This window comes from Pinus tabuliformis, chromosome 8, assembly GCF_031772625.1.
Source record: "Pinus tabuliformis cultivar Carrire ecotype Pingquan chromosome 8, CPIR1, whole genome shotgun sequence".
Lineage (NCBI taxonomy): Eukaryota > Viridiplantae > Streptophyta > Pinopsida > Pinales > Pinaceae > Pinus > Pinus tabuliformis.
In genome coordinates this window covers 1,026,633,463-1,026,650,756 of record NC_142294.1, presented here as the reverse complement: position 1 = coordinate 1,026,650,756, position 17,294 = coordinate 1,026,633,463, and the positions used below count along the sequence as shown (strand labels likewise).

Here is a 17,294-nt window from a genome sequence, read left to right as displayed (position 1 = left end):
TCTCCTTCTGCGTGGTCTTTTGCTCTCTTTAATGCCAAAAACCTGAAATCATCATGTATTAGCCACATAGATATAATGCCTGCCCTTCTTCCTACAAATAACACAAATATACTAAGAAATGAATGCATAAGTGATAAAAGATGAATGGTTGAGCAAGGTAAGTAGGCCAAATGAGCCCAAATTGTACCAAAAATTGGGGCTCATTAGGATGCAAGTGTACATGCCAAGGAAAACTAGCCAATGTGATGATATCTTACTAAGGATCATTGATGGAATAACCAAATTTGATTAGGAATGATCCCTAGCTGGGAGGAATTAATGGCTAAGATATTCTTATGGTTTCTCTAGCTAGGGTTGGAGAGCTTGACTTGGACTAACTTGTGATAAGTTTGAACATATATGTAGTTCATCTCTTTGATGTGTGTGTGAAGTGTTCTAACTATCCAAATTTTGTGTACATGTAGATTTTATAAGACATTTCAAATCTAATATATGCTTGGAAAAAGATTTCGTAAGGATTGTAACTTGTTCGTTTGAAGTACATTTGATTGGTATTTGTTTTCTTAGGCTACCGTGTGATTTATACTAAATGAAGTGAAACATTTGCTGCAATAATTTAATATTTCATTTCATAGTAAGACTAAAAGATAAAAAAAACAACTCCAAGAAACCTTAAGGCTTGGGTGGATTCTTTCAAAATTTATTAAAATTTACTTTTGAGAAAAATCAACGATTGTGTCAAACATATCTTTTGTAGGTAAACAAGTCTAAAAAAGCATTACTAAAATGCTTTTATGAAAAACTAAAATAATGATTTTGATCTAATTTATTTCATAACCAAAATACCCTTCCAATTTTTTAAGAAAAAAGAAGAGATTCCACATGTTAAAATACAAAATTCTTGAACAATAAGCATGCAACGCAACACTTACAATAATCTCACAACCCAAGCTTGGGAAAAATATGGAAAATACATTGAAGCATTTTTTTTTCAATTGTGTTTGTGCACACTTATTCTACACCATCAAGGTTACATCCAAATCCCAATCCTACCTCAATTTCTAAAATCTCTCATTTTTGGACTACGGGTGATTTTGTTAAGTGTACTCCCACAACATCTCCCTCTAAAATTGTTTTTCTATTCTAAATGATGTTGTTTCATAAGCTTATGAGGATTTATTATTTTTTACAAATAGATACCAAATTTTAATTAATAATCAATCATTTTCGGTAGTTGTTGATATTTAAATGTACACAACATCAATGCCTAAAACATTTTCCAAAGCATAATTATTGGAAACATGCCAAAAGTCTTCGCAAAACCTATTGTTGGTTATATGATGGTTGTAAACAAGGGTGAATAGGCCTTGGCAAAACTTAGTGGTGATTATATGATGGTTGTCCACAAGGGTGAAGAGGTTAGAGAAGGGAGCCTAATTATATATGAGATGTATGTGTATAAATCTGATATCTTTCTGTTGGAAATATTGAGAGGGAGGGGTGAATCAGTATTTCTTTTTCCGACTATTGTTTTACTGGTTAAACAATTTATATTCAGAACACAAGAAGAACAACAATAATAAATGCTTTTATTAATATAATCTTTGCAGTAAAATAGATACAATATATAAGTGGTTGCAATCAATTTCCAAGCTCCAACTCGGACTTTGGTGAGGCTCCAACCTCCAGAGCACCAACTATATTTTGCCAAGACACCAATCTTGGACTTAGGAGCACCAACTCCCAAGGACTTCATTCCTTCCATTTCCTGAGACACCAGTCCCACAGACTCCAATCCCTCTTACTTCTGAGGCATCAACCCCAAGGACTCCTATCCTTCTCACTTCTGAGGCACCAGCCCCAAGGACTCCAATCCTTCTCACTTCTGAGGCACAAGCCCCAAGGACTCCAATCCTTCTCACTTCTGAGGCACCAACCCCAAGGGTTCCAACCCAATCTTGTCAAGGTATGTTTGATAGTAGTCTTCTGCTCTCAGAACTCTTCTCTGTTGAGTTTTGTTTGTTTACAGCTTCATTGTAGTCTCCAAGCTACAGTATTAATGACAACCAGTCTTCTTATGAATGAATCTTTACAACTCTGCACACTTCCCACACATAGTCTCCAATAGCCTTCATGCTCTCTGATAATGTCTTCACACATATCTAGTCAGTCTATTGTTAGCTGCACTAAGCTCTGCATAAAGAACAACTTCCAATTCAAGCTTTTGTATTCTACTAGCTACTTCTCCCCTTCGACTGTCTACTATCTTGTTGGCCCTTTGGTCGTCTTTCTGTTATGCTAGATCCTCTTTCTATTCTATTGGACCCTCACACAGCCTCTGTCTCCTCCAGCTTATTTCCACAGCGTTCAATAGCAACAAAAACCTCTGCTCTCTATTGTTCCTCTCTTATATGTTCCCTATTCTTCTGTCTCTTGGTTTCCCCTCTTCGCTGGCCCTTTTGCTTCCTCAACGCTCGCTTTCTTCTTCAACTTCCTAGCTTTTGGTTTCGTTTTCCTATTTGTGCTCACGGGACATGTTAATTCATGAGAGAGTGCCAAATAATCCACGAAGAACACATCTTCCCAGTTAAAACTGTAACAGTGCTCCTTTCGACAATGATAGCAGGCATACACAAAGCTTTACAGTGTAACAGACATGCCACGTCCTATTGCAATCGCAATGGGTGTAGTTCAGCCTCTTGAACTATCGGGACCATTCCTTAATGTATTTTTGCCTCATAAGCCCAGTGTAGTACAATTTTTGAGTTACATAGGAAATATATGAAAAATAGAAGAAAAACGCTAAAGGTGGACTTCAAATTTATTTTACCCGCATATATTCCTATATCGGGTCCACTGTTTAAATCGCAATCAGCGATTCACGACTTCCGGAGGTCCTTTATATGTTGATCCCATGACACCGCCAATGGTCGAAAGCCAATCCACTTGCATATGCGGTATTGCATTGAACCATGTTGCAATCAGACCATTAGGTCTGTGACTTACATCACAATCGGCTCTCGGGAGAGTGAAATTCCTTTGTGTATTGTTGCAATGGGCGAATGCAATATAGCATTCAACCATAACATAATGCCGCAGCCGATCCGCACATATCATAGTTATATGATATCCATATAAACATCACAGTCAGGAGTTTAGGGTTGACAACCCTTTATAGATCACGATTACCATGGATGCGATATAACAATGGGGTGCAATATAATAGGACCATCGGGTCCGCATACATTATCGCAATCAGAGGTTTCAAGGGTGACACTTAGATAAAACCCACCAATATAATATATTGCTCCGCCTCCGATAGTGTATTTGGAATATATATATATATATATATATATATATATATATATATATATATATATATATATATATATATATATATATATGCTTTGGCCTCCGTTTGCGCCTCCGATAGTGTTAAACGCATATAAGCATGGTTTTTGCTGCCGATGGTGTATTTGCATATATAACCAAGTCTTCCACCTTCGTTTGCATTAAATGCATATTTATATGGTTTTTGGCCGCCGATAATGTTAAAGCACACATATATGGGTTTTTGGCCGCCGATAGCTCCCAATAGTGCATTTTTTGACATTCTTGCTCCGATAGCTCCCGATAGTTGTTAAATGCATCCATTTCTCCTTCGATGGCTCCTGATAGTGCAGTCTGTTTCCTCTGTAGCTCCGATAGCTCTGTTTTCTACCTCTTGGCTCCTCCTATGGCTCTGTTTGCTCCTCTTGGGTCCTCTGATGGCTCTGTGTGCTCCTCTTCTTTAGCGCATATATATATGACATATACATATATGGCTCCTCTTGCTCTGATATGCCTCCTTGCTCTGATATGTCTGTTTCCTCTATATATATATATATATATATATATATATATATATATATATATATATATATATATATATATATATATATATATATATATATATATATCTATGGCTCCTCCTGCATCTCCTCTTAGTCCAATGTGGCTCCTCTGGCTTGGAAGTGTCTTTCAAAGACCTCCTTGCATATATGAATGCATCTCTTGCTTTGATATCCTGTAATATGCTTTGATAAGCCTCCTCTGGTAACTCCTCTTTCTTATGGCTTGGCTATCATGATGGCCTTTCTCCTATCTCTTCATGGATTTGTTTTGCTTCCTCTTGGATCCATATCATCATTTAGTATCTAGAATATTGCCATATTGACATCAATCACAACCTAGGTCAACAATCTTACCCTTTGTTATTGATGGAAATATTCTTCTTCTCTCCCCCTTTGACATCAATGGCAAAGGAGTGCTCTGGGACTCCCCCTATCAAACTGATTCTATTCTTCATGAATGGTAGATCTTCATGGGTCTGTGACTCCCACTGTCATAGTGCTCTTCCTCTTTTTACTCAGGATATAATGATTGATGTTTTATCATCAATTTGCACATTATTCCCTCTTCATGTCTCAGAACTACCTTATCATGGCTTCTCCAATACTTAAAGGTGCTCTACTTCAATGCTTACAATCAAATTTCAAATAGATATACACCAAGTGTCTGAGTCTAGGCTTTTATTCTTCAATCCATATTGTTGTCTCCACAGGTAACATTGAGAGGCCTTCATAGTTTGAATCAAGAGAAAGTGCCCCTGAGATTGTCTTTCTTGCTATCTTTCTTCAGATCTGAGCTCCTTTGTGTCTCTGTGCTTCTCCTTAAGTTACTGCCATGTAGTATTCAATCATCATTGCATCTGGACAAAAATGTGAGGGGTTGTGCCTTACTGTTGCTATATTTCTTAAGTTATCTGTACCAGCTTAAGTTATGCTTGACTACACAACATTCTCCATTCTACAAACCATCTTTTCCTTATGTTCTTGTACAAGTCTCTGCATGTTATTTCTCCTAGCAGATTTAGATATACAATCTATGGCTGTCTTTTAAAATCATTCTGCTAATTTTCATCTATTTGGAATGCTTCAGTTTGTTATATGTTGCCAGCTGCTCTTACTTCAAACTCCATTCCAGATGTATCTGTTTGTTTGAAGACTACCTCTATTAGTGTCCAAAATTTATATGTTTTCACATTGAATCCATGACTTAAGACATAAACTTCTGTGATAACAACACCATGGTTGTTTACCCTGTTTTCTCTAGCATTAGATGACTTTCTCTATTGCTTCAAATACTAGTTAGTGATTAAGTGGAAAGCATCTTTAACAACAGTCTAAAGAATGGTCACAGGATCATATGCTTCAATGGAGTACCCCTGAGAAATGATCTTTATCAAAGAATGATTGTTAATATAGTTCAGCAAGGATTTCATAAGGACCCTTTCACTAATAGCTTTAACAATAATGATCAAGAATCACAGGCTCACCCTAACTATATGCATCATCTCCTTTTGGAAGAGACTTCTCATAAAATGCTTAGATTGTCAAAACTCAGGCCAATGACATATGTTATTGGCTGGAGAGCTCAAGGGACTTTCGGATTGTATTTCCTTCCTTCTCCATACTTGTGTAACTTTCTTATTTTTCATGGTTCTATCTTGTGTAAGAGCCCAAGTTAAGTTACAGTATGGTGCCATATGACCAATGTTATGACACTTGAAGCATTCTACATTGTTCATGAATAAGAATTCATGTTTTCCTCCTAAAAAATTGTTTCTTGGGGATTGTTGGGGACTATAATATCTATCTCTATGATATGCTTTACAGTCTTTTGCCATGTGACCAAAGTTTGTACAAGAATAACAATAACCAAAAAATTAACTTTGGTACCTAGGAGATGGAGATTTCCTTGATGTACTTCTGAAGCCTTTCTACCTTGAGATCCTTTGATAATAACCATTGCCTCTCGCATCTTTGACATCATCTACATTTCTTCTTGGAGCTAGATTTCTTCTTGGAGTAGGATTTCTTCTATTGTAGCCTTGATTTTTCTCCTTGCCTTTGCTGGAGCTGGGAGCATCACCATTTCTTTCTGGAATCTTCACATCTCTTTTGTTTGAATCATTTTCATTCTTGTTTGATGATTCACCTACATACCCGAGACCTAATTTATCAGATGGACATCTATGATAGTCGAGCATGTCATCCAAGGCCTGAGAGCTCTTCAAGATTTTTTTCATCCCTTCAACCTTTGTTTTGACGAATACAATCTCTTCTTCTAATCTTTCACATGCATTATTCTTCTTAGCAAGTTGTTTCTCAGCTTCTTCCTTGATACGAGTAGCTTCATCTGCTTCTAGTTTAAGGGAGATGATATCTAACTTTATTTTGATGATTTCTTCATTCTTTGCTTGACTACTCTCCATTTCTTCCTTGATCCTTGTAGCTTTACATGTTTCAGCCTTGAGAAGCTTGATGTTAGATTTTAATTTGAAGATTTCTTCATCCTTTGCTTTCAGCTAACAGATCATGGTGTTTCTTTCCTTTTTCAGATTATTAATCTCTTCGATGGCAGCCATAAGTTGAGCGAGGAGATCTTCTACAAAGTCTTTTTCATTCTCTTCATATTCTAGGTTTGTTTTAGCCTTGATGGCATCATTCTCATGTTCAACTTCTATGATGGTTTCTGGATTTCCTTCTTGATTTCCATCATCTTCTTGACTGATGGTCATGGTCAATGCTCCTTTTGAGTGAAGATCATGAAGTTTGTCCCATATTCCCTTTGCTAATGAATCTTTTCCTAGTTTTTTCTTTACAAAATCAGGTAGCCCGTTCAAAATTGCCTTTACTGCTTTTGCATTGCACTCCTTGGATTCTTTATCCATCCTACTATCATCAATCAATGATTTCCAGATTTCAATACCTTGAGTCTGTAATAAATTCCTCATTCTTACTTCCCATATATTAAAGTTCCCATTGAGCCCTGCAGCCTCCTCAAATTGATTGTCTTCTATTTTAGTAGTAGAGGGAGACACATCCTTAGGAGGATTGGAGACTTTCTTCCTTGGCTTCGCCATTTGTGTTCTACAAGTCAACCTTCAAGCTGTTAAGCTTTGAATGAAGGTACCAGCTCTGATACCAATTGTTGGAAATACCAGAGGGGGGCGTGAATCAGTATTTCTTTTTCCGACTATTGTTTACCAGTTAAACAATTTATATTCAGAACACAAGAAGAACAACAATAATAAATGGTTTTATTAATATAATATTTGCAGTAAAATAGATACAATATATAAGTGGTTGCAATTGGTTGCCAAGCTCCAACTCGGACTTTAGTGAGGCTCCAACCTCCAGAGCACCAACTCTATTTCGCCAAGACACTGATCTTGGACTTAGGAGCACCAACTCCCAAGGACTTCATTCCTTCCATTTCTTGAGACACCAGTCCCACAGACTCCAATCCCTCTTACTTCTGAGGCATCAACCCCAAGGACTCCTATCCTTCTCACTTTTGAGGCACCAGCCCCAAGGACTCCAATCCTTCTCACTTCTGAGGCACCAGTCCCAAGGGCACCAATCCTTCTCACTTCTGAGGCACCAACCCCAAGGGTTCCAACCCAATCTTGTCAAGGTATGTTTGATAGTAATCTTCTGCTCTCAAAACTCTTCTCTGCTAAGTTTTGTATGTTTACAACTTCACTGTAGTCTCCAAGCTACAGTATCAATGACAACCAGTCTTCTTATGAATGAGTCTTTACAACTCTGCACACTGCCCACACATAGTCTCCAATAGCCTGCATGCTCTCTGATAATGGCTTCACACATCTCTAGTCAGTCTACTATTAGCTGCACTAAGCTCTACATAAAGAAAAACTTCCTATTCAAGTGTATGTTCTCTATTGGCTACTTCTCCCCTTCGACTGTCTATTGTCATATTGGCCCTTCGGCCCTCTTTCCGTTCTGTTGGATCCTCTTTCTGTTCTGCTAGACCCTCACATGGCCTCTATCTCCTCTAGCTTATTTCCACAGTGTTCAATAGTAGCAACAACCTCTATTCTCTATTTTTCCTGTCTTATATGTTCCCCATTCTTCTGTCTCTCGGTTTCCCCTCTTCGCTAGCCCTTTTGCTTCCTCAACGCTCACTTGCCTCTTTAGCTTCCCAGCTTTCAGTTTCCTCTGTCTATTCATTCTCACAGGACACGTTAAGTCATGAGCGAGTGCCAAATAATACACAGAGAACACATCTTCCTGGTTAAAACTATAACAGTGCTCCTTTCAACAATGATAGCAGGCATACTTAGAGCTTTACAGTGTAACGGACATGCCACGTCCTATCGCAATCGCAACCGATGTATTTCAGCCTCCTAAACTATCAAGACCATTCCTTAATGTATTTTTGCCTCACAAGCCCAGCACAATACATTTTTGAGTTACACAAGAAATATATGAAAAACAAGCGAAAAATGCTAAAGGCTGACTTCAAATTTATTTTACCCACATCTATTCCTGTATCGAGTCCACTGCTTAAATCACAATCGGTGATTCGTTACTTCCGGAGGTTCTTTATATGTCGGGCCCATGACACCTCCGATGGTCGATGGCTGATCCACTTAGGGATGCGATATTGCATTGAACCATGTTGCAGTCAGACCATTGGGGCCATGACTTACATCACAATCGGCGCTCGAGAGAGTGAAATTCCTTTGTGTATTGTTGCAATGGGAAAATGAGATATAGAATTCAACCATAACACAATGTCGTCGCGAGTCTGCATATATCATAGTTATATGATATCCATATAAACATCGCAGTCGGGAGTTTGGGTTGACAACCCTTTATACATCGCAATTACCGCGGATGCAATATAACAATAGCGTGCGATATAATAGGACCATCAGGTCTGCATACATTATCGCAATCAAAGGTTTCATGGGTGACACTTAGATAGAACCTGCCAATGTAATATACTGCTCCACCTTCGATAGTGTATTTGGAAAATATATATATGCTTTGGCCTCTATTTGCACCTCCGATAGTGTTAAACGCATATAAGCATGGTTTTTGCTGTCGATGATGTATTTGCATATATAACTAAGTCTTCCACCTCCGTTTTCGTTAAATGCATATTTATATGGTTTTTGGCTGCCAATAATGTTAAAGCACACATATATGGGTTTTTGGCCATCGATAGCTCCTGATAGTGCATTTTTTGACATTCTTGCTCCGATAGCTCCTGATAGTTGTTAAATGCATCCATTGCTCCTCTGATGGCTCCTTATAGTGTAGTATGTTTCCTTTGTTGCTCTGATAGCTCTGTTTGCTGCCTCTTGGCTCCTCTAATGGCTCTGTTTGCTCCTCTTGGCTCCTCTGATGGCTCTGTGTGCTCCTCTTCTTTGGCGCATACATATATGACATATACATATATGGCTCCTCTTGCTCTGATATTCCTCCTTGCTCTGATATGTCTGTTTCCGTATATATATATATATATATATATGGCTCCTCCTGCAGCTCCTCTAAGTCCAATGTGGCTCCTCTAGCTTGGCAGTGTCTTTCAAAGACCTCCTTGCATATATGAATGCCTCTCTTTCTCTGGTATCATGTAATATGCTTTGATAATCCTCCTCTGGTAAATCCTATTGCTTATGGCTTGGCTATCCTGATGGCCTTGCTCCTATCTGTTCATGGATTTGTTCTGATTCCTCTTGGCTCCATATCATCATCTAGTATCTAGAATATTGCCATATTGACATCAATGACAACCTAGGTCAACATTTTCTTTCTAATTAAATTATATTATAAAGCAATTTTTATGGTATTAAGGAAAGAAAACATATTAAGGTATGTATTAAAGCATAATGGTTACTAATATATTAGATATGGTTATTAATAAAGTTATTTGGATTTTAGATTACCTTAAGTTTTATTTTATTTTAGTTACTTATTATATTAGATATGGCTATTAATAAAGTTATTTGGATTTTAGATTATTTTAAGTTTTATTTCATTTTAGTGTGTTATTTTGTATATCTTATATTCATAAAGTTGATTAACTCTATTGGCTCCTAACTCTTTATAAGAAATATTTGCTTTTTCATTGTGAATGTAATCTAAGTTTTCTTTGTATTTGTGATATTGTTATATGGTATCAAAACTTAACATTTTAGAATTTTGTTGACAATGTCGGACCCGCCAACATGTCAAGGGATCTCCTCGGTAAGAAGTCTCAACTAGATCTCAAACTGTTTGGTGTAAGAGTCACAGCAGTGGGTCATACGGTATCGCCCAGAAATCTACAAACCATTATCTTGACCCTATACGGAGGGGAAACATGGAAAGAGATTTGTGATCTCCAAAAGACAAGGGTTAAAATACAGAGAAAAGAGTCAGATCTACACTTCACAAAACCATAAGCATATTTACTGCTACTGTCTCTCTTCTTTGTAAATCAGTCCTGATGATGAGTCTTTATCTAGACTCGAAACGTCGACAAATTAAAGATGAAAACTATGGAATATCCAAATTCAGCTTCTAAAAAACCACACCACATAAATATAAAAACCATTATCTTGAACCTGTATGGAGCAGAAACATGGAAAGAGATCCGTGATCTCGAAAATACAAGGGTTAAAATACAAAGAAAATAGTCACATCTACACTTCACACAACCATAACCATATTTATTGCTATTGTCTCTCTTCTTTGTAAATCAGTCCTGATGATGAGTCTTGGTCTAGACTCGAAACGTCGAGAAATTAAAGATGAAAACTATGGAATATCCTAATTCAGCTTCTAAAAAACCACACCAGAGAAATATACAAACCATTATCTTGACCCTGTACGGAGGGGAAACATGGAAAGAGATCCGTGATCTCAAAAAGACAAGGGTTAAAATATAGAGAAAAGAGTCAAATCTACACTTCACACAACTATAACCATATTTATTGCTACTGTCTCTCTTCTTTCTAAATCAGTCTTGATGATGAGTCTTGGTCTAGACTCGAAACGTCGACAAATTAAAGATGAAAACTGTGGAATATCTGAACTCAGATTCTAAAAAACCACACCACAGAAATCTACAAACCATTATCTTTACCCTGTACGGAGAGGAAACATGGAAAGAGATCCGTGATCTCGAAAAGACAAGGGTTAAAATACAAAGGAAAGAGTCACATCTACACTTCACACAACCATAACCATATTTATTTCTATTGTCTCTTATCTTTGTAAATCAGTCCTGATGATGAGTTTGGTCTACACTCGAAAAATCGACAAATTAAAGATGAAAATTGTGGAATATCCGAATTAAGATTCTAAAAAACCACACCAAAGAAATCTACAAACCATTATCTTGACCCTGTACGGAGGGGAAACATGGAAATAGATCTGTGATCTTGAAAAGACAAGGGTTAAAATACAGAGAAAAGAGTCAGATCTACACTTCGCACAACCATAACCATATTTATTGCTATTGTCTCTCTTATTTGTAATTAGTCCTGATGATGAGTCTTGGTCTAGACTCGAAATGTCGACAAATTAAATATGACAACTGTGGAATATCTGAATTCAACTTCTAGAAAACCACACCACAGAAATCTACAAACCATTGTCTTGACCCTGTACGGAGGGGAAACATGGAAAGATATCCGTGATCTCGAAAATACAAGGGTTAAAATACAAAGAAAAGAGTCACATCTACACTTCACACAACCATAACCATATTTATTGCTACTGTCTCTCTTCTTTGTAAATCAGTCGTGATGATGAGTCTTGGTCTAGACTCGAAACATCGACAAATTAAATATGAAAACTATGGAATATCTGAATTCATCTTCTAAAAAAACACACCACAGAAATCTACAAACCATTATCTTGACCCTGTATGGAGGGGAAACATGGAAAGAGATCCGTGATCTTGAAAATACAAGGGTTAAAATACAGAGAAAAGAGTCACATCTACACTTCACACAACCATAACGATATTTATTGCTATAGTCTCTCTTCTTTGTAAATCAGTCATGATGATGAGTCTTCATCTAGACTCGAAATGTCGACAAATTAAAGATGAAAACTGTGGAATATCCAAATTCAGCTTCTAAAAAACTACACCACAGTAATATACAAACCATTATCTTGACCTTGTACAGAGGGGAAGCATGGAAAGAGTTAAGTGATCTCGAAAAGACAAGGGTTAAAATACAGAGAAAAGAGTTAGATCTACACTTCACACAACCATAACTATATTTATTGCTATTGTCTCTCTTCTTTGTAAATCGGTCTTGATGATGAGTCTTGGTGTAGACTCGAAACATCGACAAATTAAAGATGACAACTATGGAATATCCAAATTCAGCTTCTAAAAAACCACACCATAGAAATCTACAAACCATTATCTTGACCCTGTATGGAGGGGAAACATGGAAAGAGATCCGTGATATCGAAAAGAAAAGGTTTAAAATACAGAGAAAAGAGTCACATCTACACTTCACACAACCATAACCATATTTATTGCTACTATCTCTCTTCTTTGTAAATCAATCTTGATGATGAGTCTTGGTATAGACTCGAAACGTCGACAAATTAAAGATGAAAATTATGGAATATCAAAATTCATCTTCTAAAAAACCACACCACAGAAATCTACAAAACATTATCTTGACCCTGTATGGAGGGGAAACATGGAAAGAGATCCGTGATCTCGAAAAGAAAAGGGTTAAAATACAGAGAAAAGAGTCACATCTACACTTCACACAAACATAACCATATTTATTGCTACTATCTCTCTTCTTTGTAAATGAGTCCTGATGATGAGTCTTGGTTTAGAATCGAAAAGTCGACAAATTAAAGATGAAAACTGTGGAATATCTAAATTTAGCTTCTAAAAAACCACACCACAGAAATCTACAAACCATTATCTTGAACCTGTACAGAGGAGAAACATGGAAAGAGATCCGTGATATCGAAAAGAAAAGGGTTAAAATATAAAGAAAAGAGTTAGATCTACACTTCACACAACCATAACCATATTTATTTCTATTGTCTCTCTTCTTTGTAAATCAGTCTTGATGATGAGTCTTGGTCTAGGCTCGAAACGTCGAAAAATTAAAGATGAAAACTGTGGAATATCCAAATTTAGCTTCTAAAAGATGTCCATGTTAGTAGCAAGGGTGTGACATATGCAGCAAGCAAAGGAAGGTGCATGAACGGTTCTAACACATAGAGGGTGAGGTGAGTGCACCCCTTGGAAACCTATGAAATCACAGAGTTAAGAAGGGAACACTCGAGCAAAGATGCATCACAAACTGGAAGGTAAGTAAGCTATCAATCCAAAGTTATGGTTAAACTAACAACACATTTCAGTAATATTCATACATACTTATATAGGAAAGCCATACATGCATGCGTAAGAAGACATATACATATATCATTTAGAGTAAACAAGATAACTGAAATACAATACGACATATGCATGAAACATGTTGGCTCTATTATATTAAGAAGTGAAAGTTCCAATCATACAATACAACCATGACCAACCACTAGTTCCAACAGTGGAACGTTACAGTCACTGTCGCTTGCTCCTCGAAAGAGATATACTAGCTCTGCACAGTGGAGAAGCCAAGGTTCATTACAATACTCTCCAAGATTTATCTAAGATACTCCTATCAGAAGCTCGGTTGACCAAAAGCCTCTACAATGAGTTATGAGGGACTTATATATAGCAAAAGGTAGGGTGGCCCTTGACATTCCCATTTGTGACTATTCATCTACATCATGACTCTTAATCTACTCTATGACTGTTACATCCAACTATCGACACTTGAACTTCCACTTGAAAATAAGTTACATACAATCTGCATAGGTACCCATGTGAGACAAAATAGGATTGAGCAAGCCATGTAAGACATCACTATGACTCTAAAAACTGTGGGAAGACCAAATTTTCGACATCCTCATCGTGGTCAAAAGTAGTGAACTGATGCCAAGCTCGGTAATCCACAATGGTGTCAATGTACTCTATGGTGACATATTTCTGGAAACAAAATTTTGCCTCTACATCTAGGTAAATTTCTCCGCCTCCTCTATCCAAATCGTCTGATAACATGCACATCATTGTCTTGAGTTCGGTCGAACCAGCAACATACTAATGCATGGTGTCTGCACTGATCACCAAGTCTGCACTGGTGGCTATGCGCATCAACTCGTCAAAGTATGAGTCAAGGTCCAATCGGACTTATGCCTTTGTCTTTGCCTCAATGAGTGTCCCAATAGATGGGATTGCATGTGTGCGCACAAAAACATCCATACTCCTGAATACACATGCATGGGAAGCCTGAAAGCTAGTGATGAGCTACGAGAGATCTTCATAGTTCTAGATCTAACTTTGAATGTGTGCCTTCAGCTCGACTACTCTAGGCTTCGTCATCTTGGGAAAGTGTAACAGGGCTCCCTTGTATCTCATTGTCCATGTTTGCATGTAATCAACAACAGTATGTACATTTTACAACATACGTGCTCTTCTAGCACATCGCTATTGCCAACCGTTGAAATGGAAAACTACCTTATGCATGGTACCAAACTTGTAATACAACACCTGCATGACTCTCTCAAGGGACCATACTTCATCTAGTATCGCCTTTTTCAACTCTACTCGGGGTTGTCACCAGTTCTCCTCCTTTCTTGGTCATCTATAACTCCTTAGCCATTCGCTTGTTCTCAACTATTAAGGAGCGAACACTTGAGCTAGTGGCTTCGGCATATGCTCTGGTAGCATCAGCCAATGCTGTTGGATGCTTGCGCACGTCAAACATGATCACTCGTTCCTCAAACTGCGTAGGAGATGTGATTTCATTCGGAGTAGACACTTTGTGAGATTGCACAACTCTATGCTGTGACTCATCAAATGATATGTTGTGCATCTCTCCTTCCGAATTGCCTCCAAGGATCTCAATATCTCCTTGGTTGCTTGGGACTTTCTCTACTTCTGAATCTGGTGAAGCTAGTGGGTCGACCTCTTGGTGGTAAGGCCTGAGGTCGATGTCTTTCTCTAACTCTTGCTGCTCCATATCCATATCCATCTGCTCAAGTGTGTGTTCAATCTCTTGAGCAAAGTCTTGCTCATGCAACTGCTCACCCTATCTGCTTGGTGCCAGCTATTTGGATGAGTCTACTACCTATATGGGCACAATTTCATCTATCTTTATATGTTTCACCCCTGTTGTACCTGTTCCTGCTACACTTCCTTCTCCTGTCTATGCAGCTTGTGTTCCTTCCGAAGTTTCTCCTTCAACACATGCAACTCCTTCATTGTCTCCTTCATCCTCTGTTTTGCTCTCTACCTTTGCAGGGTCCTCCTATCACGTTGTTGCCTCTTTGCCTCTACTGCCAAAGTTTCTTCTGCACAAGTGGGCCTACTCTGAACTTACAGCTTTGTTTAGCCTCCGTGTTGTCGACAATCTTCCTCTTTCCTTTGTCGCGCACCGATATGTTTACCTCTGCTGCTGTTGTTTCTCTCTTGGATGCTGCTTCAGAATGCTTCGCTAACCATTCCACAGCGATGTCGACTGGTTCATTGGGCCTGGAGAAGCTGTAACAATATCTTCATGGGTCTCCCTTTGCCCAATGACATGCCCCGTGGATCCACTGAAACTGTACTCTCGTGCAATGATCTTTCACAATACATTGTGGGTCATACAGATTGAAGCTTCGGACGTCGAAAGGATATTTATTGATCTCCTTTGTTTCGAAATTTGCATGCTCGAGGTTCCGTATCTCGTACAACCTGATCCGCAACAGAATAGTGGGCCAAGGTGCCTTCTTCTTCCGATGCAGACTAGCTAACAGTCCTGCCGACATGTGGTATGATACTTCTTGCATGACGAGCTTTCCCATGGCAAACTTCGGTGAAACATGCAGAGGCTTCTCCATGATGTACATCTGTATGAAGGTGTCGCATGGTGAGGCATACCAATCCGCTATATCGATTAGTGCCTCCATCGTCGCCTTTGACATGCAAGGTGGATTCTGCTCAAATATCATCTTGTACAGTAGGGTGACAAAATGATCTGAGAGTTGTGTGATAACTCATCTGAAGCTTCATTCAGAAAACAGTTTACAATAAGTATTGATAGAGGTTTTCGCCGATGTCCATGCCCACTTCATGCTTGGTAAATCCTGACGGGCACAAATTGCATCCAAGAGGTAGGCGGACATGTAGATTTCTTCTTGCTGACCTTTGGGTGGCTGTCGAGCTCCTGCGACATGTTCCTTCAAACTGTGAGCCAACATGTCGGACCAATTGCATTCTTTGCCTTCAGCGGCAAGTTGGTTCAACGCGATCACCCAACTCTATGGGAAGCTATATGTGCTCTCTTGGTCATACAAATGACATACAAAGATGACCAAGTATTGATACGTCTTCCATAGTATCTTTGTCTTGTAAATCTGGTTTGGTGTCATCCTGAATTTGGCCTGCTTGTTTACCTAGTTCTTCAAGATATCACTGGAATTAGCATTGCTTCCGGGTTTGCTAAAGGGTGTCTCCATGGTGATCACTGGCTTCGACAAATGGTACATCTGCTGATAATCATGTGCCTTGAAGGTAGCAATCTCCGTCCCACTGACATTGCTCAATGTCATCATCTCGGGATCGATGTGAAAGACGATCCAATGTATCATGTTCACACATGGGAACGTGGGATACCTGCATGCAATCTGGTACAAGCCAGACTTGTGAATGTTCACATAGACTTAGCAGTCTTCGAGACCTTCCCCAAATGTGCCTAAGAATGCATCATTGAAATCTTACCATTTCAACTCGATGTCTTTGTCTATAATCATCTTGGTGTCTTCATAAATCATTAAACTTGTAAACACTCGCTCAACTGTTGCTCTAGTTGCGTTTCCATCGGTGTCCTTTGATCCTACTCTCTTGGAGGCCATTGATCTTGAACAACTGAGATATGCACAAACACCTGCTGTATCTGGACACATGGCGACATGCATGGCAAGAAATATGTCAATTAAAACCAAATGAAACTTGAGGGATGACATGCTACATACCTGGGGGTTGACTGGCAAGGATTGCATAATTTTCACTGGGAGGCTGGGAGACTAACTGTCGGAACTGCCCAAAAGAAATTCTAGACTGTTGGGAGGCTGGTTGAGTGTTGGAATTGCACAATGTGCAATCCAAACTGGCCTGTTGGGTGCTGGGATTATGCAATGCGCAATTTCAACTGGCAAGTACTGTAGGCCCAGCGACTGCGTTGCTCAATTTTCTGGGCCAGCAATCACTGCCTCTCAGAATTTCACAAGAAAAGACTGGAGGGTAGTCACTAACCAGAATTGCACATTTTCTAGGAGGAAGGTAGAGCCTTCCTTCTAAGAATTGCACAATGTTGT

General features: G+C 38.6%; 1 pseudogene; it reads right to left on the bottom strand.

The window, feature by feature from the left end:
- LOC149238880 (tropinone reductase-like 3 pseudogene) overlaps positions 1-16,883 on the bottom strand; it is a 134,925-nt pseudogene extending 118,042 nt beyond the window's left edge.
- Between the last annotated feature and the right edge of the window lie 411 nt (positions 16,884-17,294).